The sequence below is a fragment of the Protopterus annectens genome, chromosome 1.part1 (genome assembly GCF_019279795.1).
Source record: "Protopterus annectens isolate FY-2018-M chromosome 1.part1, PAN1.0, whole genome shotgun sequence".
In the NCBI taxonomy this organism is placed as follows: Eukaryota; Metazoa; Chordata; order Ceratodontiformes; family Protopteridae; genus Protopterus; species Protopterus annectens.
This window is the reverse complement of record NC_056726.1, coordinates 1888878615-1888904981: the sequence shown is the minus strand read 5'-3', so window position 1 is coordinate 1888904981 and position 26367 is coordinate 1888878615.

Below are 26367 nucleotides of genomic sequence, written 5' to 3'. Positions count from 1 at the left end.
GACCCCAGAACCACAGTAGGTCAATAAATTTCTTCCACAGTTTAAAGAGGGGGATAATTTTGATAGCTTCATTAATATGTTTGAGTGGGTATGTAAACAGTATGAAGTTGACCAAAGGCTCTGTGTATGGTTCCTGACCCCCTTACTCCATGGTAAAGCTGTAACTTCTTTAGCAAAAAGGCATGACACTGTTTTGATTATACTGCTGTAAAAAGACATTTGTTAGAATGTTTTATGCTAATACCTGAAATGTAGAGGAAAAAGTTTTGTGAGCATAGATACAAGGCAAATGAAAATGTATGTGAATATGTTGTTGAACTGAGCACTTATTTTCATAGCTGGGTGAGTGGATGTCAGGTCACCACTTTTGAAGGGCTGGCAGACCTTTTGGTAAGGGAACAAGCCCTTAGCACTTTGCCTGAGGACATCAGGATCTGGTTATCTAATAAACAGTGTTCTACTTCAGAGGAGTTGGGGTAGAAGGGAGACCTATACCTAGCAAGCAGGGAAGCCCTGCACAGGAAAGGGACCCCAGTACTGCTCATGGGACTAAAGGAACCCATGGTGGGCAGCACAGACTGCCCCGACAGAATCTGCCGGTAGCAGGGAAAGCCACTAGTCCAGGTACACATCCAGGAGCTAGGGTTAAATGTTTGGAATGCAACCAGTAGGGCCATATGGCATTCAGATGTCCACAGAGACAAGGTGGGGAACAAAAGGTGAAAGAGCCAGTAAGTGGGAAAGACTAAATGCCAATAGTACATTGCCTTGAGACAACAGGGTTATGGAACTACCATCCTGCAGAGGGAAGGATTTGGATGAGGCAGTACTATGTACTTATACAGTTACATGCAGTAAGGCTAGGAGGCAAGCATATGGGTCTGGTAGCCTGGGGGGAGATCCACACAGTATGCATACTTACAGCCAGGACTGCTGAGGTTGTTACTTCAGGGAGTGAGCTACGCTGTGCAGTGAGACTGAATGTGAGCCACAGCTGTTTGTAGGTACTGATGTTCCCTTGGACAGGGTAACTGCAAAGGTAGAGGTGAGTAGTAATACCCAGGCTGACAGTGAGGCACAGCTGTCAGAGGATGCCAGACTTCCTGTGGAAGGGGAACCGGGAAGGGTTACAAACAGAGACTTGAGACAGGCTCAGCTCTCAGACCCTACATTGCAAGGCCTGAGGCAGGTAGCTAGGGAGGCACCTGATTCTCAAGGGAAGGGGAAATCTGTATACTGGAACAAAGGGTTACTGTACAGAGAGTGGACCCCTGAGGGAGGGCTAGAAGGTGAGAGAGTACAGCAGTTGGTAATACCTAGAGCTTACCATCTGGCACTTCTAGCCATAGCCCGTGATATTCCCTTTACAGGTCATATGGGCATAAAACGTAAAAAGAGGCGTATTATGCAGATCTTCTTTTGGCCTGGAATTTCCAGAGATGTAACAGGGTACTGCAGGACCTGTGAGTAGTGTCAAAAGTTAGGCAATGCAGGAGACAAGGTCAGAGCTCCTTTGATGCCTTTGCCTGTGATTGAAGAGCCATTTCAGAGGGTAGCTATGGATATTGTGGATCCTTTGTGTACCTCAAGTTCCACAGGGAAAAAGTATATCCTAGTGATTGTAGATTATGCTATACGATACCCTGAGGCAGTGAGTTCGTCCTCCATTGAGGCCGAGAAGGTGGCAAATGCTTTGCTAGAGATTTTCAGCAGGGTAGGTTTCCCAAAGGAAATACTGTCTGACAAAAGTGCCAATTTTATGTCAGACCTGCTGGCTTGTCTGTGGAAGTCTTGTGGGGTGAAGCACATGAAGACCACCCCCTACCATCCCCAGACTAAGGTTTTGCTGAGAGGTTAAACTCTACACTCAAGTCCATGCTATGGACATTTGCAGATCAGTGAAAGAGGGAATGGGACAAATATTTGCCCAATCTGTGGTTTGCTTACAGAGAGATTCTCCAGGAATCCACAGGTTTTTCACCCTTTGAGTTGCTGTATGGACATAGGGTGAGGGGGCCTCTAGATTTAATTTGAGATGAGTGGAAAGGTGAGTGTGAGTCTCACAAGGAGTCTGTTGAGGCATATGTCCTGAACCTCAGGACAAGGCTCATGGAACTCATGGGCCTGGCCCAGGAGAACCTGGCAGAAGCCCAACAACAAAAAAGGTGTGGTATGACAGAAAGCTCGAGCTAGAGAGTATGTTGTAGGACAGCAGGTGATGGTTCTCATTCCTGTCAGACACAACAAGTCGCACGCAGTTTGGCAGGGACCCTACAAGGTAGTAAGAAAGGTAAGTGATGTTAATTACATGGCGGAACTGCTAGGCAGAAGGAAGGGGCACAAATTGTGCCATGTTAACATGATGAAACCTTACAATGACATGTAGGCCCTTGTGCTGAGCATTTGCAGTGGATTGCTGGAGGAGTCTGAGAGAGATCTTGTGACTGATCTCCTCAGTGAGGCTCGGGCTGACTCACTGGAATGGGTAGCAATAGCCCAGCAGCTATCTCCTACCGAGTTTCAAGAAATCTGAGCAGTGTTGCAGGAATTTGTGGATGTGTTCACTGGGATACCAGGGTGCATCCACCTGGTGCAGCACTAGGTGGATACAGGACCCCAATGGCCTATCAGGCAGGCACCTTTGAGAGTCAAATAGACTCTGATGGAGGGGGTACAGATGATGTTGGAACTAAGGGTGATTCAAGAGTCCAACAGTCCCTGGGCCTTGCCAGTTGTATTGGTGCCAAAGAAGGATGGCAGCACCAGGTTCTGTGTAGATTACAGGAAACTAAATAGTCACACAGAGGAAGATGCTTACCCCATGCCTAGGACAGATGAGGCCCTAGAGCAGTTGGGTGGGGCTAAGTATCTTACAACCATTGATCTTACCAAGGGTTACTAGCAGATGCCCTTGACTCCCAGTGCTAGAGACAAGTCAGCCTTTGTGACTCCTTTTGGCTTGTATGAGTTCACAAAGATGTCCTTTGGGATGAAGAATGCCCCAGTGACTTTCCAGAGGCTGGTAGATCATATCTTAGCAGGAGCAGGAGGGTTTGCCCTTGCTTTCATGGATGATATTGCTATATACAGCCATTCCTGGGAAGAGCACCTTGAACATGTCAGGGAGGTGCTGGCCAGACTACAGAGGTCAGGGTTGATCATTAAGCCAAGCAAATGTTAGGTGGGTCTGGCAGAGGTCTCTTACCTAGGACATAGAGTGGTGAGTGGTAAGATAAGGCCATAACTTGCCAAAGTGGAAGCTATTCAGGCATGGCCTGCACCTGCTACCATAAAGCAGGTGAGTGCATTCTTAGGGACAGCAGGGTACTACAGAAAGTTTGTTCCTTGTTATAGTACCATAGCTGCTCCCCTCACAGACCTGACAAGGAAGAACAGGCCAGATAAGGTAGTGTGGACCCCAGCATGTGAGCAGGCATTTCAGAAGCTTAAGGAAGCTTTGGGAGGACCCCCTGTGTTAGCCAGTCCAGACTGCAGCAAAGACTTTGGTGTGCAGGTGGATGCTTCAAACTATGGGGTGGGGGCTGTACGTAGCCAGATATCTTCAGAGGGAGAAGAGCACCCATTGGTTTATCTCAATCATACGCTCCAACCCAGGGAGGAATGTTATGCAGTGGTAGAAAAGGAATGTCTAGCCTTAGTATGGGCACTATAAGACTTCAGCCTTATCTGTATGGAAGAAAATTCACCATGATGACAGATCACAACCCTCTAATATGGTTAAACAGAGCCAGTCAGCAAAATGCCAAGTTGCTAAGATGGAGTCTGGGTTTGCAAGCATATATGTCAGTGCAGCACCACGCCACAGTAGGAGTAGCAATGCCAATGCAGATGGGCTCTCAAGACAGTGAATGGGGTGAGGTACACCCAGATAGACCTCACCCTCTCAAGCAATGTTTTTCAAGGGGCACTTGAAAAACTTGAGTTCCCCAGGGGGAAGAGATCTGACGATTGGGGAGAGATGGGCGAAGGCTGCCAGCCTAATCAAATAGAATTTGATATATAATTCTGGCATTTGTAAATAAATGTAAAATACTGGCATGTTTTCTTGAGTGTAAAATAATACTGTGAAATGTGGAATTGCAAAATATGTGAGAAAATTGCACTCTACTGGCCCAGTGAAGCATGCTGTGACCCTTTCATGTTATAATTTGCCTCCAGTGAGTCTGGATGAAGGTCTCATGCCCACTGTTTAAGGCTAAAGTTTATGACCAGAATTTAGATGTGGAATGTGCTTTATTGCTCTGGTTTCTGTTAGAGTATACATGTGAAATGACTTATGTTGTTGTAAGTTTCTGAGCAGGTGTTAGATTGCTAAATAATGCAGTTTGTGGCCTGTGAACTCCAGACTAAGTGTCATAAATGATGTGATTTGGGAGAGCCTTAAAGGCATGTTTGTTAGTAATGTTTAAATATTATTTCTCACAATAGACTGGAGGCATTTTGATCTTGATATCCAACTTATCAGCACTGCTTATGCTCACATGTAAGCTTTAGCATTGTGATTTCTTGTAGGAATAGTTAAAGCTAGTAAAGGTTAATTAGGTATTTTTCTTTGAAATCTGACCTGTCCTAGTGTATTATTTTAAGTTTCTGTCTGATCTCTGAACTCTTAGATATATCTGTGGTGTAGTAGTTTTGTCTTGTGTTTTAATTATTTATTATTAAATATTTTTAAAACCTTCTACCTGTGGCTGGTTTATGTAGACATAAAGTATGCTTTAGAGTACATTATATATTTATAGAGTTTATTGTAATAAGCCCTTCCAATAAACCTTAGACTGAATAGTCACATTACCATTGGATATTGCACAGTAATAATTGGTCACCCTTTTAAGGGCCTTTTAGTAGCTGATATTATTAGCTGGATGGTGGCAGGCATTACTACCATATGGTCTGGGTAAAGGGGCACAGCTGGAGAATCTGTGTCAGCCTTTCCCAGGAGTGGCTGTGAAGTTGTATAAATACTTATCTCTAAGTGTGTGTGTGGTGTGTCAGCTACTTGGCATGGACACGAAGCACTGGTTGGACAGAGGGGGTACTGAAGGTTTTAGCTTGCCCAGCTAGGCTGAGACCTGGACACTATAGCTGTGCCAGTGGGGAGTCTTATTGGGGACCTGGTGAGCAAGGGAGCAATCAGCCCCAGACTGACTGTGATCTCTGTGTGCACTTAAGGGAAATTGTACTTTACTGTGTGCATTAGTTATCATTTTCTCTTCTATGAGACAACCTCCCTGGTGTTAGTGGTGAGGATTGAGGCTCCTTGATTGCTGGGCCAGGGCACATTCATCACAGTGACCATTTCACTAGAAATAAAAAAATCTGGTTAACACGAAGAAAGAATTATACAAGCTATACCTTGGGTTCATAAGCAGATCATGCAATATGTAAAGGTATGTAAGTGGCCCTGCACACTGCTAAAGAATAGTGCAGTTCTGTGCTGCTGATCTGTTAGTGTTTTTAAACCCTCATGGAAATGTGGTAGCTCATGTGAGGGGCATATGTTAACAGTCCATTTGCCTTACCATTTTATTATTCTGGAAGAACAATTGCACAAGTACTCTGATTCTTAGATATTCGTACTATATGATATCCATGTCCAGCAGAGCATAACATGAGAAAGTAGTTTAGCCATGTGCAGGTATGCATTTAAATAATGGAGAATCTGTATATTTATTTATTTTATTTTACATTTGTTTAATGGGAAAGTCCAACTGACCCATTTTCAGCGGAGGCCCATGGAGAAAAGCTATACTTATAGAGACTATACAAAACTTATACAAGAAAGTATACAAAAAATAAACAAGACATACAGTACACGAGAAATTACATTCTATGCTATTATAGCTGACATTTGTATTATACAATCATCTGATATAAATCCTTATTGCAGTGTAGACATTGTAGTTTATCAAAGTAAGCTGAGAAAGGATTTTTATGGAAATTGGATAGAAAATGCTGAGGTTACAGATTATTTAAACCTGAGACAGAGGGCATAGACTATGAGGTGGTCAGGGAAGAAGAAAAAGTATGACCAGAACTATTAAAACTAGTTAGCCCGGAGTAGTACAGGAACAAAGCCAGGTGTCATTAAGATAATTTTTAGGAATCTTTTTGAATTGGTTCGTACTTGTGTTGGTACTGGTACTGTGAGGTAGTGAATTCCACCTTGTTGCTACATGATGATAAAATAGGGAGTCCCCTGCCGTATTAGTGGATTTGGACATGTAGTAGAGATTTGTTTGTTGAGCAAAGACTATTGGTATGAGGCTGGAGAATATTTAAAAGGGCAGGGTTTTTTTCAGGTTGATATACTAGTTTGTGTGCTAAGGTTAATTGGTTATAGTATAGAAGTTGTGGAAGTTCCTAGCAGGAGAGATTTTTTAAGGAGTGACAGTGGTGGGTATGATGTGGGCAGTCAGTTGCAAATTCAGCTATTTTAATGTAGCATGTTTCAAGTTTAATTACTCTATCTTTTTAAGGTTGATGAGAAATTTGGAAGCATATAGAAGTGCTGATAGAAGATGGGTTCTAGCAATGCAACCCTAGAGGCATTAGTTAGATACTTATTATTTCTGTAAAGAGTACCTGTTTTGTGAACTTTCTTATCTGTTTGTGCTATATGCAGGACAAATCTTAGGTTATCTATTATTACTCCTAGTAGTATTGTTTGTGAATCGACATTCATTTTAGTATTATTCTTAGCTGTGATGTAGAAGGTGCTGGGGTGTGTCTTGTGGGGTGGAAGATCATGAGTTTTGCTTTATTTTGGTTGAGTATCAGCTGATGGTTATAAATGGTAAAGAGCTTCAGATTCACCCACTGCAGATTGTTGATCCAGGTAAGTAGTGAAGCATGTGTGCATGAGAATGTAAGAATGTGTGTGTGTGTGTGTGTGTGTGTGTGTGTGTGTGTGTGTGTGTGTGTGTGTGTGTGTGTGTGTGTGTGTGTGTGTGTGTGTGTGTGTATTGAGGATGACTACTGCCTGGCATTAACTGTGGCTAGTATAGGTGGGGGTACTGTGGGTGCAGCAAGCTAGTAGGATGATAGGAGATGCATGCCAACCAGGCATAGTGGCCATTTATGTCTTACCAGCCTCCACCCTTAAGCCTTACCATTTTTTCAAGGAGGGATAGGCCAGTCTGGCCAGGTGCAAATCTAAATATACAGTGCACTTTTCTAGTTCAAATTTGTAGGAAGATTTTTAATTTTTATTTTTTATTTTATTTAACATTTGATGACCGGGAATGTCCGACTAGGTTCCACAGAGCCTGTTTTCAGTGGAGGCCCAGGGAGAAACGCTCCAGATAGATATCCAACCTACTTACTGTCTATACTGCAAACCGGTACCTAAGATCCAGTGAAAAATCACACTACTTATTTATTTTATTTATTTATTTTACATTTGTTAACTGGGAAATTCCGACTGGATCAGGTCCATTTTCAGCGGAGACCCGGGGAGAAAAGCTCCAGCATCAAGTTATACAAATACAGTACATCCAGCATAATACACAAAACAGGTTACATCATGTATGCTGAGCATAGTAATATAACAAGAAATTAATAAAAACACTCCAGGTAAAAGAAGATATAGAACATAGGTAAAAGACAATGTCGGTTACAGTACATCCAGCATAATACACAAAACAGGTTTTATCATATATGCTGAGCATAGTAATATAACAAGAAATTAATAAAATATGGGTAAAAAGACAATGTCAGTTATACATTGGTAAGAGAAGAAAATATATCAAGTAAGATTCTACAGTTAAAAGTACCCTTTCAGATGACCAAGCCTACAGGGGATCAGAGATCCAGCATGTGATCAGAGAGGAGTTTGGGGAGTTAATAGTAGTATGGGTAAGGTTATGTGATACAAGGACATAACCAGGTACTAAGAAAGTGCGATTTGAGGGAGTTTTCGAATATGGATGTGTGTGTGTGGGGGGGGGGGGGCAGTGGACATGGATAGGGGAAGAGAGTTCCAATTTCTGGCAATGGTGTGGGAGTAGAGCATTTTCCCTGAATTATTGTTAGCCTTGGTGATGGAGAGGAGAGATTTTTCACTGGATCTTAGTGCAGTATAGACAGTAAGTAGGTTGGATAATGAGTGTTTTTTTTTTCAGGATATTTGAGAATATTGTAGGCTCTGCCCAACTGGTGATAGTTAAGTAGCTATGGTAGCTCAAGCCATTTTAGTTCTTTTAGTGCAGTACAGTGATGGGATCTATAGGTTGAGTTAGTGGCAAACTTGGCTATTTTATTGTAGCATGATTCTAGTTTGTCTAGGCCACATTGTCTGATTTGGGTACAGATTGGTGCTGCATATAATAGAGTTGAGAGGAGGTGGCTTTGTGCAAGAGTGACTCTTGCTTTTTGTAAGAGAAAGGACTTATGCCTGTATAGGGAGCCTAGTTCTTTGTGTACTAGTTTTATGGTATGTGAGATGTGAACATCAAAGTGGAGATTATTGTCTATTTCAATGCCCAGATGTTTGGTGTGGTTAGAAGGGGAGATGGTGGTGCCGTCCTTAGATGTTATGGTAAAGGAGATGTTTTTTTTTTATCTAGTAGGGGTAAATAGTAGCAGTTTTGTCTTTTTGGCATTTAGAATTATTTGGATACCTGATATCCATTTTTCTACTGAGTTAAAGGTACTAATAAACAGAAAAAGCACCAAAATCCAGGGACTGTGTCACAAACAGTTTAATAACAAAGCACGAACAAAGCACAGTAACGCTGAAATATTCCCCAACACATTTTCGTCCTTAACTTCATCAGATAAAGTCACATTAGTGAACTCATCTAATATATACCAAATGTTCAGTAAAACACATCCAATAAAAAAACAGATCCAATCAAACAATTAAGTTTTAAAACAATACAAGCACCACTGTGATGAAATGTTATAAATAAAATCTGTAAAATGATTTGTAATTAATAACCTCTTTGATATTTAATAAACCATAAAACTAAATTTATATAATCGTGCTATAGCTTAGCTGACCTCAATTTTAAAACTGGAACAAGGGAAATCATTTCATTTAAACCAGGTGTTCTATTGGCTTCTAATATAATTTGCCAGTAAAGTTCTCTGTATTCCACCAGTGTTTCCCAGTTCCCACCTCTAGGATCAACTAACACACTTTCAAGAACAAAGAATTTAAATGTAGCAGATTTACATACATTAGTATGTTTATATACTGCATTATTTTCTCTTTTTGTCCTGATGTCATAAAGATGCTCGTAAATTCTTTGTTTGAGCATTCTTTCACTTTTCCCAACATAAAATGAGTCACATTTTGTGCAGGTGGCTAAGTATATAATACCCTTTGTGTTGCAGTTAACAAAAGAACCTAATATTAATTTCTTTTGTCTACTTGGTAAATATGTTGACTCTCCAATAGTGAGATGTGTACAATAACTACACCTTCCACATTTAAACAATCCTACTTTTCTCCTAGTACCATTTTCAAATATTCTGTCATGTGTAGCCTTCTCCATTAAGTTCTTGATATTAGCACCTCTCTTATAAATAAATTTTAGTTCATTATCGAAAATGTAATTTAGGTCAGATAATCTAGCAAAGTTTTTCCATTCTTTATCAATAACTTTTTTAACTAATCCTGATTGTCCATCATAGGTTGTAATAATACCTGTTTCATACTTAGTGCCACTATTTTCATTGTTTGCCTCAAAATTTGTACAGGTTTCACCTTTACCTAAAATAGGTGCAAACTTACCTCCTCTTTCATTGGACACCTCATTACATAACTGGTCAAACAGTTCTCCCGGATATCCTCTATTTAAAAATAAACTTTTCAAATATCTGCATTCCATATTGAAAGTACTATCATCTGAAGTCATTCTGCTAAGACTAACTAAGTGACCTTTCAACACACTTCTCTTTTGATAACTTGGATGTGAACTGGTAAAATGTAGATATGAGTTCGAGAAAGTGTCTTTCCTATAAATTTTCGACTCAAAACCATCTTTCGTCTTAATAATATTTACATCCAGATAATTTAACATTTGATTATCTAATTTGTACATAAATTTAAAAAAAATCAGTTGTACCATTCAAAAATTCAATAAATGAAATAAAATCAAACTCATTGCCTTTCCATAAAAAACATAAATCATCTAAAAACCTACCATAAAAGGTCCAAAATTTTTTAAAAGCAGAAGTTGTTAAATATGTATTTTCCCAATGTGACATAATAATATTGGCATAAGTAGGAGCACAGTGTGCCCCCATAGCAACTCCCTTGATTTGTTTAAAATATTCCCCTTCAAAAAATATAAAATTGTTTTTTAATACTGCCTCCATTAGAACCAAAACTGTTCTAAAATCATTGTGTGTGATTCCTGTAAATCCTGTTAATACTTCTTCGAACCACTCAAGGCCTATATCATGGGGAATGCTAGTAAATAAATCAACCACATCTAAGGTAGCAAAGGCCAAGTCTTCGGAAAAAAAGCTTTTATCCAATTTTTTCAGAAGGTCCCAGGAATCCTGTAATATGTATGTACTATTCATAAGTACCTTCTTCACCTTTGTATCAACGAACTTAGCTAATGGAGCTGTGATAGAACCTTCAGCGGATACTATAGGTCTTAAAGGTGGATCTACAATATTTTTATGCACCTTAGGTGTGCCAAAAATGGAAGGAACTTTTGGTTTTTCAACATGCAAAAAATTATATGCCTCTAAATCAATCAACCCATCCATTAATAGGTCATTCAATATCACATTTATTTTTTATATGCCACATTTACTTCATTAATAGATACCCTTGTATATTTTGTGGAATCACTTAAAATCTCTTGCATTTTGCCCTCATATGTTATGTGATCCATAAGTACCACACCCCCACCTTTATCGGGTTTCATAACCCTTAAGTTCCTATTTTTACTAACTGATTTTAGTGTTTCTTGCTCCATCAAAGATAAATTTGACTGTACCTTGTGTCCCAATAGTGTCTTCCTTAATTCATTCTCCAAAACTAACTCAACATTTTTTAACTGTGGGTGAAGTGGTGGGTTGAAGATAGTCTTACGAACTAACTTGTCTTCACAAACTGTCCTCTTAACTCCATTAAAAAATTGGGAAAATGAACTTTAACAAAACTGTTGGTAGAACTTATATACAAATGTTGGAAGATTTTGATTACGCTTTGTATAAATATAAAATGCTTGAAATGGACAATGCTTACCTGAAACACTGTCTCGAGTTAAAAATTGTACCTAAGGGTCTTAGAGTTTGCAAATATCCGAACAGTGTTGTTGAAGGGTCAGCATTTCATCAACAACTGATTTCTGCCCTTGATAATTGTGGTTTTGAGATAATGAGGGCCATTATATTAAATAATGAATGTGAAATGGAGAAAAGGTTCAATCAGGTTGAATATCTTAACAAAGATATTATTCATGATTTAATGTTTACTGTAGATGAACATAAGAAAAAATATTATAAATTACTAAAAGATGTGGAAGGTAAATGCTTGGAAGTTCAAAACAGGAAATTGGGTAAAATAGAAAGAGATTTGAATGAGTACAAAACCAAAACACATTATCTTAAACCTAGAGTATTTGGGAAAAGATTTGGAACATACAGTACAAGTGAAAAGGAGACACCAGTATTTGATGACAATGATTTTGAGGTTTCAGAATTTCCACTGCTTAGAAGGTCTGAGAGACTGATGCACAAAGACCCAATAGATTACAGTTCAAAAAACTATCATGTGAGGGAATGGGGGCCCCAGGGAAGGAAACAAATGAGGTGGAAAAATTAAACGATGTTATATTTAATGATGGATGTAAGTGGACATTGAATGATTTTAGCATTTTTAATTATTCTAGTATCACTGTGACGAAAGCTTTCTTTGATTTATTTTCAAAAGATTTTGGATTTATACCCAAGCAAAGAACCGATATTTTTATACTTTTAGTGGATATTAAGATATTTATTAGAAAAAAGAACTTGGAAATATTTTTTAATGGAGTTAAGAGGACAGTTTGTGAAGACAAGTTAGTTCGTAAGAGTATCTTCAACCCACTGCTTCACCCACAGTTAAAAAATTTTGAGTTAGTTTTGGAGAATGAATTAAGGAAGACACTATTGGGACACAAGGTACAGTCAAATTTATCTTTGGTGGAGCAAGAAACACTAAAATCAGTTAGTAAAAATAGGAAATTAAGGGTTATGAAACCCGATAAAGGTGGGGGTTTGGTGCTTATGGATCACATAACATATGAGGGCAAAATGCAAGAGATTTTAAGTGATTCCACAAAATATACAAGGGTATCTATTAATGAAGTAAATGTGGCATATAAAAAAATAAATGTGATATTGAATGACCTATTAATGGATGGGTTGATTGATTTAGAGGCATATAATTTTTTGCATGTTGAAAAACCAAAAGTTCCTTCCATTTTTGGCATACCTAAGGTGCATAAAAATATTGCAGATCCACCTTTAAGACCTATAGTATCCGCTGAAGGTTCTATCACAGCTCCATTAGCTAAGTTCGTTGATACAAAGGTGAAGAAGGTACTTATGAATAGTACATACATATTACAGGATTCCTGGGACCTTCTGAAAAAATTGGATAAAAGCTTTTTTTCCGAAGACTTGGCATTTGCTACCTTAGATGTGGTTGATTTATTTACTAGCATTCCCCATGATATAGGCCTTGAGTGGTTTGAAGAAGTATTAACAGGATTTACAGGAATCACACACAATGATTTTAGAACAGTTTTGGTTCTAATAGAGGTAGTATTAAAAAACAATTTTATATTTTTTGAAGGGGAATATTTTAAACAAATCAAGGGAGTTGCTATGGTGGCACACTGTGCTCCTACTTATGCCAATATTATTATGTCACATTGGGAAAATACATATTTAACAACTTCTGCTTTTAAAATATTTTGGACCTTTTATGGTAGGTTTTTAGATGATTTATGTTTTTTATGGAAAGGCAATGAGTTTGATTTTATTTCATTTATTGAATTTTTGAATGGTACAACTGATTTTTTTAAATTTACGTACAAATTAGATAATCAAATGTTAAATTATCTGGATGTAAATATTATTAAGACGAAAGATGGTTTTGAGTCGAAAATTTATAGGAAAGACACTTTCTTGAACTCATATCTACATTTTACCAGTTCACATCCAAGTTATCAAAAGAGAAGTGTGTTGAAAGGTCAATTAGTTGGTCTTAGCAGAATGACTCCAGATGATAGTACTTTCAATATGGAATGCAGATATTTGAAAAGTTTATTTTTAAATAGAGGATATCCGAGAGAACTGTTTGACCAGTTATGTAATGAGGTGTCCAATGAAAGAGGAGGTAAGTTTGCACCTATTTTAGGTAAAGGTGAAACCTGTACAAATGTTGAGGCAAACAATGAAAATAGTGGCACTTAGTATGAAACAAGTATTATTACAACCTATGATGGACAATCAGGATTAGTTAAAAAAGTTATTGATAAAGAATGGAAAAACTTTGCTAGATTATCTGACCTAAATTACATTTTCGATAATGAACTAAAATTTATTTATAAGAGAGGTGCTAATATCAAGAACTTAATGGAGAAGGGTACACATGACAGAATATTTGAAAATGGTACTAGGAGAAAAGTAGGATTGTTTAAATGTGGAAGGTGTAGTTATTGTACACATCTCACTATTGGAGAGTCAACATATTTACCAAGTAGACAAAATAAATTAATATTAGGTTCTTTTGTTAACTGCAACACAAAGGGTATTATATACTTAGCCACCTGCACAAAATGTGACTCATTTTATGTTGGGAAAAGTGAAAGAATGCTTAAACAAAGAATTTATGAGCATCTTTATGACATCAGGACAAAAAGAGAAAATAATGCAGTATATAAACATACTAATGTATGTAAATCTGCTACATTTAAATTCTTTGTTCTTGAAAGTGTGTTAGTTGATCCTAGAGGTGGGAACTGGGAACACTGGTGGAATACAGAGAACTTTACTGGCAAATTATACTAGAAGCCAACAGAACACCTGGTTTAAATGAAATGATTTCCCTTGTTCCAGTTTTAAAATTGAGGTCAGCTAAGCTATAACATGATTATATAAATTTAGTTTTATGGTTTATTAAATATCAAAGAAGTTATTAATTACAAAACATTTTACAAATGTTATTTATAACATTTCATCACAGTGGTGCTTGTATTGTTTTAAAACTTAATTGTTTGATTGGATCTGTTTTTTTATTGGATGTGTTTTACTGAACATTTGGTATATATTAGATGAGTTCACTAATGTGACTTTATCTGATGAAGTTAAGGACGAAAACGTGTTGGGGAATATTTCAGCGTTACTGTGCTTTGTTCGTGCTTTGTTATTAAACTGTTTGTGACACAGTCCCTGGATTTTGGTGCTTTTTCTGTTTATTAGTGACTTTTGCACCTTCCGTTTTATTTGGTTTCTTGAGTTAAAGGTATCTTGACTGAGTGCATGTAGGGTGGTGGGAGATGAGGCGGAGCAGATCAGGGTTGAATCATCCGCATATTGTTTGAGTGTGGCATGTTGTGTAGAGCTATTGAGGTTATTTGTGAAAATAGACAACAATAGTGGGCCCAGTATAGAGCACTGTGGGAGTCCTATGGTGGTTGGAAGTTGTGTAGACAGAGTTCCTTTCCACTGGACTGATTGTTTCCTGTCAGATAGGTGGCTTCTGAACCAGGCTATAGTAGAGGAGGTGAAGGATAATGATGTTAGTGAGTCTAGTAGAATGGAGTGGGAGACCATATTAAATGCTTTTGAGAGGTGTAGGAAAATGGCTGATACATATTTGTTATCATTCCTCTAAAGGTTTATATAATTAGAGAAGGATAGAAGGGCTGTGGTAGTGCTGTAATGTGGAGAGAAACTGTGTTGTGTGGTATATAGTAGATTGTGTGTGTTAAGAAATGGCATCACTTGCAAGTGGATGCATTTCTCAAGAATTTTGGATTAGGGGCAAAGGATGGCAATAGGTTGGTAGTTGGAGAATTTGTAAGAATTACTTTCTTTATGGAGAGGAATTATGTGAGATACTTTCCAGAGTTTGGGTATGTAGGATTCTAGTATGGAGTGTTTGATAAGGATGGAGACAGGATATGATAGGGAGTCACTAGCCATTTTTAGGTCTGCAGCAGGTATGTTATCAGCTGCCAGTGTGGTTGGCTTTGGTTTTAGGAGGTGTTTTTTGATAGTTGAGGTGTGCACTGGTGATAGGCTGAAAGAGGGGGTGGTGTGGGATAGGTAGGTTGTGATTGAGGTAGACTGTTTTTGGTTATTTGACTGGACAGGGCTAAGATGGATTTAGTAAAATTGTTATTAAATTGAGAAACTATGTCTAGGGTATTCTTAGTAGAGCTGGGTGCTGGATTTGTGGTTTTGCCTGGCTTTAGAGGGGAGTTAATGGCATGGCAGAATTTTTGTGGATTATTTAAATATTTCCTTTGGGTGCTAAGAAAATAGTTTTGTTTGTTTATTCTGGATTCATCCTTGGCCTTGTTTCTAAGCTATTGATAGTTCTGCCTGGAGCTAGGGGTTTTGTCAGTTTTCCAGATTTTCTAGGCTTTATCTCTAGCTTTTAGTAAGGCTCTGGTGTCCTTATTTAGCCAGGGTGCATAGTTGGCTTTAACTCTGATCTTTCTGCTGGGAGCTAGACTGGTAAGGATGTTAGAGAAGGTAGAATTGAAGTAGTCTACTGCCTGGTGTAACCCAAGTGTCTGTAGTGGTTCCCAGTTTCAGTGGCTTAGTACAGTATTTAGGTATCGTGGGGTAAGGTTACGGTCATCTCGTATGAATTTGTAGACTACTGGTTTGGAGTGATTGAAGTGTTTGTGGAGTAGGAAGGTGGGGAGATGATCACTTAGGTCATCTGGGAGACAGCCTACTGCATAGTTTTGTTTGGGATTGTTGGTTAGTGTCCAGTCCAGTATGGATTCTCTCTTTGTTTTCTCATCTATTCTAGTTAGTTCTTGAATTAGTTGAGAGAACCCATATAGATTGATATGTGTAGAGGGGCTGCTGGAGTTACATGCTGCCCAGTCAGTGTTAAGGTCTCCTAGTAGGATTGTTTCCTGAGGTAGATTGTCCTTTGTCCAGTGTAGGATGTCTTCTATTATGAGTGAGTTGCTGCCTGGAGGTATGTAGCAGCATATTATATTGATCTTCTTGGTATTTCTTATGGATAGGACAGAAAATAGGACTTCAGCATTTTGAAAAGTGGGTGGTGTGGTGTGCAGGAGCTGGCGGTTAAGAGTGTTTTTAAAGAGAATGGCTACTCCTCCTCCTTTCCTGTTTGTTCTATCAGATTTAAGTGTATTATACCCTGGGGGAAGAAAGTCTTCATCTTGGATACTGGGTTTAAGCCAGGTCTCTGTAATGGCAAGTATATCAGGGTTGTAGTGGGCTATGAATGCATGTAGGTCTGTTAGCTTGTTGGTAATACATCTTATGTTGAGATTTAGGATTAGCAGGTCAGATGTTTGTCTGGCTGAGAGGGGACTTGGATTTGGGTGAATGTCACCAGAGGTTCGCAGAGTTTGTAGGAGTGTCAGTATGTGTTTTTTAATATTAATTGTTTGTGAGCTTGATCTATGAGAGTTTTTCTTAGTGTGGTGAGATGGTGTCATTTTTGTTAGTGAGTAATATGTAGTTGTAAGATTTATGATTGTAGGGCAGATGTAGAAGTGTGAGTGGGGTTGAGAGGGTGCATTAGTGTGGGTAGTGTGATAGGAGTAGTTGTGCAGTGGTAGATCTGTTTGCAAGGAAGTTAGGAAGGTTAGCGATAGTAGAGCTAGTGATAGGGATGTGAGTGTGGGTAACATGATACTACTTTGAGTGAGTAGTACAGCTAGGATTCCTGGTTGGTTGTGTGTGAGGGTAGAGGTGTGCTGTCTGGGAATGTGTTGTTGGGAGTTGGATCAGTGTGTGGTGTAATTGGATTGGAGGGTGGGGGGAGGTAGGATGAGTGGGTTGGGCTAGTTGTTATGGAATTAGGGTTTGGACTACTGGCCAGGTGATTAGGGGTTAGAATAAAAGTAGAAGTAGTGAGGGCGGGTGGAAATAGGGGGCAGGGAAAGGAGTTGAGCAAGCCCAAGCACAGCGAGGGTGAGCAAAGCGGGCTACATTGACTCCAAGTGTTTCTTTAGGCTTTGGTAAGTATGTAGTGTTAGCTTAAATGGTTATATGTTAAACTGAAATTTTAACTGTAATTTAAACTGTATGTTTGCACTAAGTTACAGACTATGTTATGGGCACAGAGTATAATGTTCTGACATTCTTAAAAGGATATAGAATTAAAGCTGGGGTTAGTTACAGATGAAACAGGAGAGGAAATGAAATGCTATTTTATAGATCTGAGTATTTCTAGAAAGAAAACTGACTTTACTTTTAGGGGAGGGGGCATTAACTGGAGAGCAATATACAGCTGTTTATTCTTGGTGATGTACTCATCAGTACAGAGGTTTGATTAAGGAACTATACAGCAGAAATGTACTAATACACTCACTAACATTTGTTTAAGTTAATGCAGGTAAGGTATTTTACTGTCTAGACACTTGAAAGTTAAGCACCTACATTAGTGTTTAGTCTCTTTAGTTGCAGGACAAGTGTCTGTGGGTGCCCAGTGCTCAAGAGAAAATTTTAAATTTACACTGCTTGATATGGGGGGCAAAGACCTGCTTGACCTGAAGGATGGCTTGGATTAATTAGTGTTTAGTCTCTTTACTTGCAGGACAAGTGTCTGTGAGTGCCCAGTGCTCAATAGAAAATTTGAAATTTCCACTGCTTGATATGGGGGGGGCAGAGACCTGCTTGACCTGAAGCATGGTTTGGATTACTTGAATGCAAAAACTTACAGTAGGATGATTACACACCAGAGGAGACAAACAGCTGCTGTACTTAACATGCAGTGAAAGTTTGCTGCAGAAGAGGGGAATGCACTGCATGAATGTCTATCCCTCCCCCTTGTTTTCCTAATTTGCTGATGCTGATTTAGATCTTTGGTCCTCATATTTGTAGGATTGTTTGGTTCATGGGGGTATAAGGGATCTAGATTTACTGGATTTCTAGTGGTCCAAAATGCAAGCTGTAGATTACCCTTAAGTAGTCTTTAGTATACTAAATACAGAGGCAGCACTTTTGGTCTCTGCTTGTAGCTCATAATTTTTAAGCCGTTGATCTTTTTAGTTAAGAACCTCTGAGGTTTCTCCTATTGTCTGATACACCCTAAAGGTAATACAGTTGTAATACGATAATTAAAGTTAAGGAGATCATCTACCCATTTTTCCAGAGATCTTAATATATTTTCTATTTATTATAATGTTTTGTTATGTACTCCTTTGATCAATCCCATCTCCCATTGTTTACATAACTGGCAAAGATTCATAGTCAGCCTTTGAAGAAATACAAATTGATCTACACTGAAAGAGCAATTTATACTTCTCTGACTTAATGAAGCTCACGTTAAAAACCTTTTTTGACAGTTTAAACTGAGACTACAGATGCACTCCACTCTACCGGAATGATTATTCTTTATATATGTATCTATATATATATATATATATATACATATATATATATATATATATATATATATATATATATATATATATATATATATACATATATATATATATATGTCATTAATTAGACACCGCACATTGCATATTTAGTTACCTTCTATTGTAAAACCGAACAATCATGGCTATTCCACAGACATGATATATGGTATTTGCTAAAATTAATTACAAATAATAGTTTTTGTTTTGATGTGAGATACTTCATACTGCTCCTGACTGCCATAAATTTGTTAGTTAGAGATTCATAAGTAAGTATTATGCTAGCTGTCCTTGAGTGGACTTTTTAACCCTAGCCAATTTCCCTTTTTGTGCTCGAAATAACCTATCCCATTTGATTATAGTTTGACCTTATGTATCCCATGGAGAATAATTATATATTACCCCTAATGAGAATAACTATGAACACATCACAGATAATTTAAGGGACCCATGCATGGGATAAAGCATTTCAGAGCTGCCTCTGCCCATTAGTAGTAAAGGGGCAGTCTTGAGGCAAATTTTCTGTTGTTTTATCCATAGATCTACGTTGGACTTGAAATTCATAATGAGTGGGAAGGTGAGTGTGAGTCTCACAAGGAGTCTATTATGGCATATGTCCTGAAACTCAGGAGAAGGCTCAGGGAACTCATGGGCCTGGCCCAGGAGAACCTGGCAGAAGCCCAACAACAGAAAAAGGTGTGGTATGACAGGAATGCTCAAGCTAGAGAGTATGCTGTAGGGCAGCAGGTGATGGTTCTCATTCCTGTCAGACACAACAAGTTGCAGGCAGCTTGGGAGGGACCCTACAAGATAGTAAGAAAGGTAAATGATGTTAATTATATGGTGGAACTGCTAGGCAGAAGGCAGGGGCACAAATTGTACCATGTTAACATGATGAAACCTTACCATGATAGGGAGGCCCTTGTGCTGAGCATTTGCAGTGAATTGCAGGAGGAGTCTGAGAGAGATCTTGTGACTGATCTCCTCAGTGAGGCTCGGGCTGACACCTCGGTGGAAGAGGTAACAATGTCCCAGCAGCTATCTCCTACCAAGGTTCAAGAAATATGAGCAGTGTTGCAGGAATCTGGGGACTTGTTCACTGGGAAACCAGGGTGCACCCACCTGGTACAGCACCAGGTGGATACAGGACCCCAAAGGCCTATCAGGCAGGTCCCTCATAGGGTTCCTGAAAGAGTCAAACAGACTCTGAGGGAGGAGGTACAAGAGATGTTGAAAGTAGGGGTGAACAGTCCCTGGGCTTCGCCAGTGGTGTTGGTGCCAAAAAAGGATTGTCAGCACCAGGTTCTGTGTGGATTACAGGAAACTAAATAGTCACACAGAGGCAGATGCTTACCCCATGCCTAGGACAGATGAGGCCCTAGAGCAGCTAGGTGGGGCTAAATATCTTACAGCCATTGATCTTACCAAGGGTAACTGGCAGGTGCCCTTGACTCCCAGTGCTAGAGACAAGTCAGCCTTTGTGACTCTTTTTGGCTTGTATGAGTTCACAAAGATGCCCTTTGGGATGAAGAATGCTCCAGTGACTTTCCAGGGGCTGGAAGATCATATCTTAGCAGGAACAGGAGGGTTTGCCCTTGCTTACATGGATGATATTGCTATCTACAGCCATTCCTGGCAAGAGCACCGTCAGCATGTCAGGGAGTTGCTGGCCAGACTACAGAGGTCAGGGTTGATCATTAAGCCAAGCAAATGTCAGGTGGGTCTGGCAGAGGTCTCTTACCTAGGACATAGAGTGGTGAGTGGTACGATATGGCCAGAACCTGCCAAAGTGGAAGTTATTCAAGCATGGCCTGCAACTGTTACCAAAAAGCAGGTGAGAGCATTCTCAGGGACAGCAGGGTACTACAGAAAGTTTTTTCCTAGTTATAGTACCATAGCTACTCCCCTAACAGACCTGACAAGGAAGAACAGGCCAGATAAGGTAGTGTGGACCCCAGCATGTCAGCAGGCATTTCAGAAGCTTAAGGAAGCTCTGGGAGGACCCCCTGTGTTAGTCAGTCCAGACTGCAGCAAAGACTTTGTTGTGCAGGTGGATGTTTCAAACTATGGGGTGGGGGCTGTACTTAGCCAGATTTCTTCATAGGGAGAAGAGCACCCAGTGGTTTATCTCAGTCGTAGGCTCCAACACAGGGAGGAATGCTATGCAGCGGTAGAAAAGGAATGTCTAGCCATAGTGTGGGGACTACAAAAACTTCAGCCTTATCTGTATGGAAGAAAATTCACTGTGATGACAGATCACAACCCTCTAACATGGTTAAACAGAGCCAGTCAGCAAAATGACAAGTTGCTAAGATGGAGTCAGGGGTTGCAAGCATATGATAGGTTAGTGCAGCACCGCAGTGGGAGTAGCAATGCCAATGCAGATGGGTTCTCAAGGCAGGGAATGGGGTGAGGTACACCCAGATAGACCTGACACTCTCAAGCGGTGTGTCTCAAGGGGTATTTGAAGAGATGTGACGACTAGGGAGAGATGGGCGAAGGCTGCCAGCCTAGTCAAATAGAATTTGATATATAATTCTGGCATTTGTAAATAAATGTAAAATACAGGCATGTTTTCTTGAGTGTGAAAGAATACTGTGAAATGTGGAACTGCAAAGTATGTGACAACATTCCACTCTACTGGCCCAGTGAAGCATGTTGTGACCCTTTCATGTTGTAATTCGTCTCCAGTGAGTCTGGATGAAGGTCTCATGCCCATTGCTTTAAGGCTAACGTTTATGACCAGAATTTACATGTGGAATGTGCTTTATTGCTCTGGTTTCTGTTAGAGTATACATGTGAAATGACTTATAGTGTTGTAAGTTTCGGAGCAGGTGTTAGATTGCTAAATAATGCAGTTTGTGGTCTGAGAACTCCAGACTAAGTGTCAAAAATGATGTAATTTGTGTGTGTGTGTGTGGGGGGGGGTGATGTACAAGAACAGTATGTAATTGAATCTGTGAGTGTATGACTGTATGTGCACAAACATTTATTATGAGTATATGCATTTATGTGAAAGATTGAGTGTGTGTGTGTGTGTGTGTGTGTGTGTGTGTGTGTGTGTGTGTGTGTGTGTGTGTGTGTGTGTGTGTGTATTGAGGATGACTACTACCTGGCATTAACTGTGGCTAGTATAGGTAGGGGGACTGTGGGTGCAGCAAGCTAGAAGGATGACAGGAGATACATGCCAACCAGGCATAGTGGCCATTTATGTCTTACCAACCTCCACCCTTAGGCCTCACCATTTTTTCGAGGAAGGATAGGCCAGTCTGGCCAGGTGCAAATCAAATATACAGTCCACTTTTCTAGGTCAAATTTGTAGGAAGATAACAAATCACACTACTTAATATGCAGTGAAAGTTTGCTGCAGAACAGGGGAAGGCACTGTATGAATGTTTATCCCTCCCCCTTGTTTTGTTAATTTGCTGATGCTGATTTAGATCTTTGGCCCTCATATTTTTAGGATTGTTTGATTCATGGGGGTATAAGGGATCTAGATTTACTGGATTTCTAGTGGTCCAAAATGCAAGCTGTAGATTGCCCTTAAGTAGTCTTTAGGATACTAAATACAGAGGCAGCTCTTTTTTCTCTGCTTGTAGCTCATGCTTTTTAAGCCCTTGATCTTTTTAGTTAAGAACCTCTGAGGTTTCTCCTGTTGTCTGATACACCCTAAAGGTAATACATTTGTAATATGATGATTAAAGTTAAGGAAATCATCTACCCATTTTCACAGGGATCTTAATATATTTTCTATTTATTATAATGTTATTAAAGAAATTGTACCTTTTGTTTTTTTATGTACTCCTTTGATCTATACCATCTCCCATTGTTTACATAACTGTCAAAGATTCATAGTCAGCCTTTGAAGAAATACAAATTGATCTACACTGAAAGAGTAATTTATACTTCTCTGACTTAATGTAGCTCACATTAAAAGCCTTTTTTGACAGTTTAAACTGAGACTACAGATGCACTCCACTCTACTGAAATGGTGATTCTTTATATATGTATCTATATATATATATATATATCTATATATATATTTATATATATATATTTATATATATATATATATATATATATATATATATATATATATATATATATATATATATATATATATATATATATATATATATATATATATATATATATATGTCAGTAATTAGACACCGCACACTGCATATTTAGTTACCTTCTATTGTAAAACCGAACAATCATGGCTATTCCACAGACATGATATATGGTATTTGCTAAAATTAATTACAAATAATAGTTTTTGTTTTGATGTGAGATACTTCATACTGCTCCTGAATGCCATAAATTTGTTAGTTAGAGATTCATAAGTAAGTATTATGCTAGCTGTCCTTGAGTGGACTTTTTAACCCTAGCCAATTTCCCTTTTTGTGCTCGAAATAACCTATCCCATTTGATTATAGTTTGGCCTTATGTATCCCATGGTGAATAATTATATATTACCCCTAATGAGAATAACTATGATCACATCACAGATAATTTAAGGGGACCCATGCATGGGATAAAGCATTTAGGAGCTGCCTCTGCCCATTAGTAGTAAAGGGGGCAGTCTTGAGGCAAAATTTCTGTTGTTTTATCCATAGATCTACATTAGACTTGAAAATGGACAGGGATGAACTTTGTTTTGTGTGGAGGAGAGTCTTTTCCAAAGCAGCTGTATCCTCTGTGAAAGATACCTGGCCATGCAAGCTGTTCTCTTGATGTTTACGAAGAAGCTTATACCTTGACCAAATATTTCTGATGCCATTTGACTTGCTGATGTGTAGTAAATCCATCAGTAATGGGTTGGAGGGTGCATTGTATGCCAGACTGTGGTATTCTGTTAACAGTCTGTAGAACACCAAGCATATTGACAGTGCTATGAGTCAATCCAGGTATGCCATGTTGTTTAGGCCTTGTATCCTTTTAGTAAGGTGTCTGTGTGGGCATTCCAGTTTTATGTATAGGGACAGATACATGACAAAGGGGGCATTATATTCAATGACTGGCCAAATGAGGGCTGACTAAAGTGGGACAATGACATCCCTAGATCTGGACACAATTCCTTTGTTTATAAGTTGTACAATATAGAAGGGTGTTTTTACAACAATAGACAAATGTTGATCAAAAGTTAAGTCACTATCCACATAAATTCCCAAATCCCAAAAAAGGGGGACAGTTCTTAAGGGTGTATTATCAATGTGACAGTTACCCCAGGGTAGATGAATTCCCAAAAGATACAGTAGTGCATTTTTGGCATCTAGTTTCAGTCCATGATGTTTTATTTCCTTGAGGCAAACCTTCCTGCAGGATGGCAAAGTCATTTGAGGATCATTGACTTCTACTTTGCAGTCATCTGCAAACTTAGTCAGTCAGAGACTTTTTGTTTCAAAAAAGTAGATGCCAAACAGGAGAGGTCCTAGCACATAACCCTCACAGAGAGGAGCACTGATTTTAGGGCACATAACTATCATACCAAACTTAAATCAGAACTGTTTTTACAATGTGTGAGGATGAGAGGAGACTTAATACTAGTTTAAGGAGTGGTTACGTAATGAAGACTTGTTTAGTATTCCTGGAAACCTTAAAGGAAGAACTGATCATCTGCATTGATTCATAGGTTCATAGGTAGGTATTAGGCTATCAGCCCTGGGGCCTATATAAGCCTAGCCAAAAAGGTTCCATGACTTTCAACACCCAAGAAAATTAGTTTCCTGTGCCCCCATCAAGCAGTGCCACAGAAGTGATCCCCAGGGTGAATTTTCTATTTCCCATCCAGTCGTCGAGATTTTTCTTAAAGAGGGCCAATGAGGAGCTTTGCTTGACATGAATGGGCAGTTTGTTCCAGAGTATGGGAAGTCTCTGGGTTGGAATCTATCCCTCCAGCATGTTCTGTTTATTGCAGTGACAAGGTTTAGGTCCCTGGAGCATGTAATTTGGAAAGATTGGGTTGAGATGGGGATGATGTGAGTATAATATAATTAGGGAACGTTCAAACAATACACTGCATATGGATTTTCAGATCTACACTGCTATTGTGGAATGATCTACAGGTTCATAGAAAAGTACTAGGTTAGTTGTCATTGTGGATCATTTTAAGCCTAGCCATTTTTTCTTAGTGAGAATCAAACCTTGTACCTCTTGTCTGTGAGGTAAACATTACACCAGTCCTCCCGCACTCTTTTTTAAGGCCCAAATTGTACTGTAATTCAAAGAAAGCACTCTAAAGAAAAAATACTACAGTTGTGGAACTATTCTTAGCCCACAAAAGAAGCCTGCTTGGACTTCTCCTTTACTTCATTTCCAGCCAATACCTATCTGTCAAGTTGTCAACCTCTAAACCAGGCTGGTACTGATGAAAAGTAACAGGTAAAAACTGAAATGTGTACATTTTGCAGAATTGTTTAAACATTGTTAGAAATAAGTGACATGTATTTATTTATTTATTTATTGGTACACATTGTAAATGTTCAGGCATTTTAGAGCCTTTTGGTGTGATGTATGGCATCTTGGATGAATAAATGTATGAGTATCTTAAGCATTGTTTTGCTATGGTATTTACTGGAACACTTACTTGAATATTATCTCGACTGCCTAGATTAATTAATCTATTGTATACAGTCTGTGTCTGCACTCTTACAAGCATAATATGCATTTGCTTCATTGTGACTTGTATCCCACCTGTAAATACTTCATCCTGGATCAGTCCTCCTCCACAATTTCAAATATATAGTAAGAAATTACATACTGGTTTGTCAAGTAAATTACCAGGTTAAACATTTCTGCACAATGCCATAGCATTGCTGCACATTTGTGAAGTATTCCTGCCTTAGTACTCCATAGGCGATCTCTCCCACATTACACGATAACCTAATAACAAGAAGGTTTCAGTCTGGCAGTTAGCTAAGAGGATTAAGCTACTTCCTTTAGTCTAGGTTATAGGGTTTGACTATTTCCTCCTCTATTTGTCTATCATGTGACTCTGATTAAGTCACTTAAACAGAAAATTCTCCTGGTTCACCCATGAAAAGGGAGTCTAAATTCCAGTGAGCGTATAAATTATAAATTATTATTGTTAAAGTGAGGATATGATTTTTGTTATTGTATTGAAGACTATACAACTCGTCAGCTCTTAAATTTATCAGGTATGTTTGTACCATCACATTTTCCCTTAAAATGTCTTTACAATTTAATTGACTTTGAATTATAATGACAATAAAATTAAGGCAGCAGTCAAACATCCACTGACCCAGAAGATGATAGAACTCGGCAACCATGACAAAAATACCAATTGATCTAAGCAATGATAGAGTCTGAACAGTATTATTTGTTATGCAGTTGTATGATAACTTTTCCCAGGTAGTGTGTTAAAGTTGTAGCTAAGAACATTATTGCATCTAATGCATCTTACTATCATACTTAACAGATTCCCTCGTATAGTTATGTGGGGGGTGCACATATGAATTTCTATTTGCTCTTTTTTTTTTTTTTTTTTTTCAGGATGGCGGCATGCACAGTCTCACTGGCTCTATGTTCTACTTCTTGGTGCTTGTTTTCTGTGTTTTTTGTATTCATCTGTATGTTCTTTACCGTTAAGTTCAGTCAGGCTGATCTTAGATAGAGTTGTCAAGATCTCTAGCATATCGAATTTCAGCACCATCAGGCTCATATGACATGCCAGAAGAAATAGCAAGAACACTAGGCTCTCCTTGGATAGTTGTCAGCACAGGCAAGA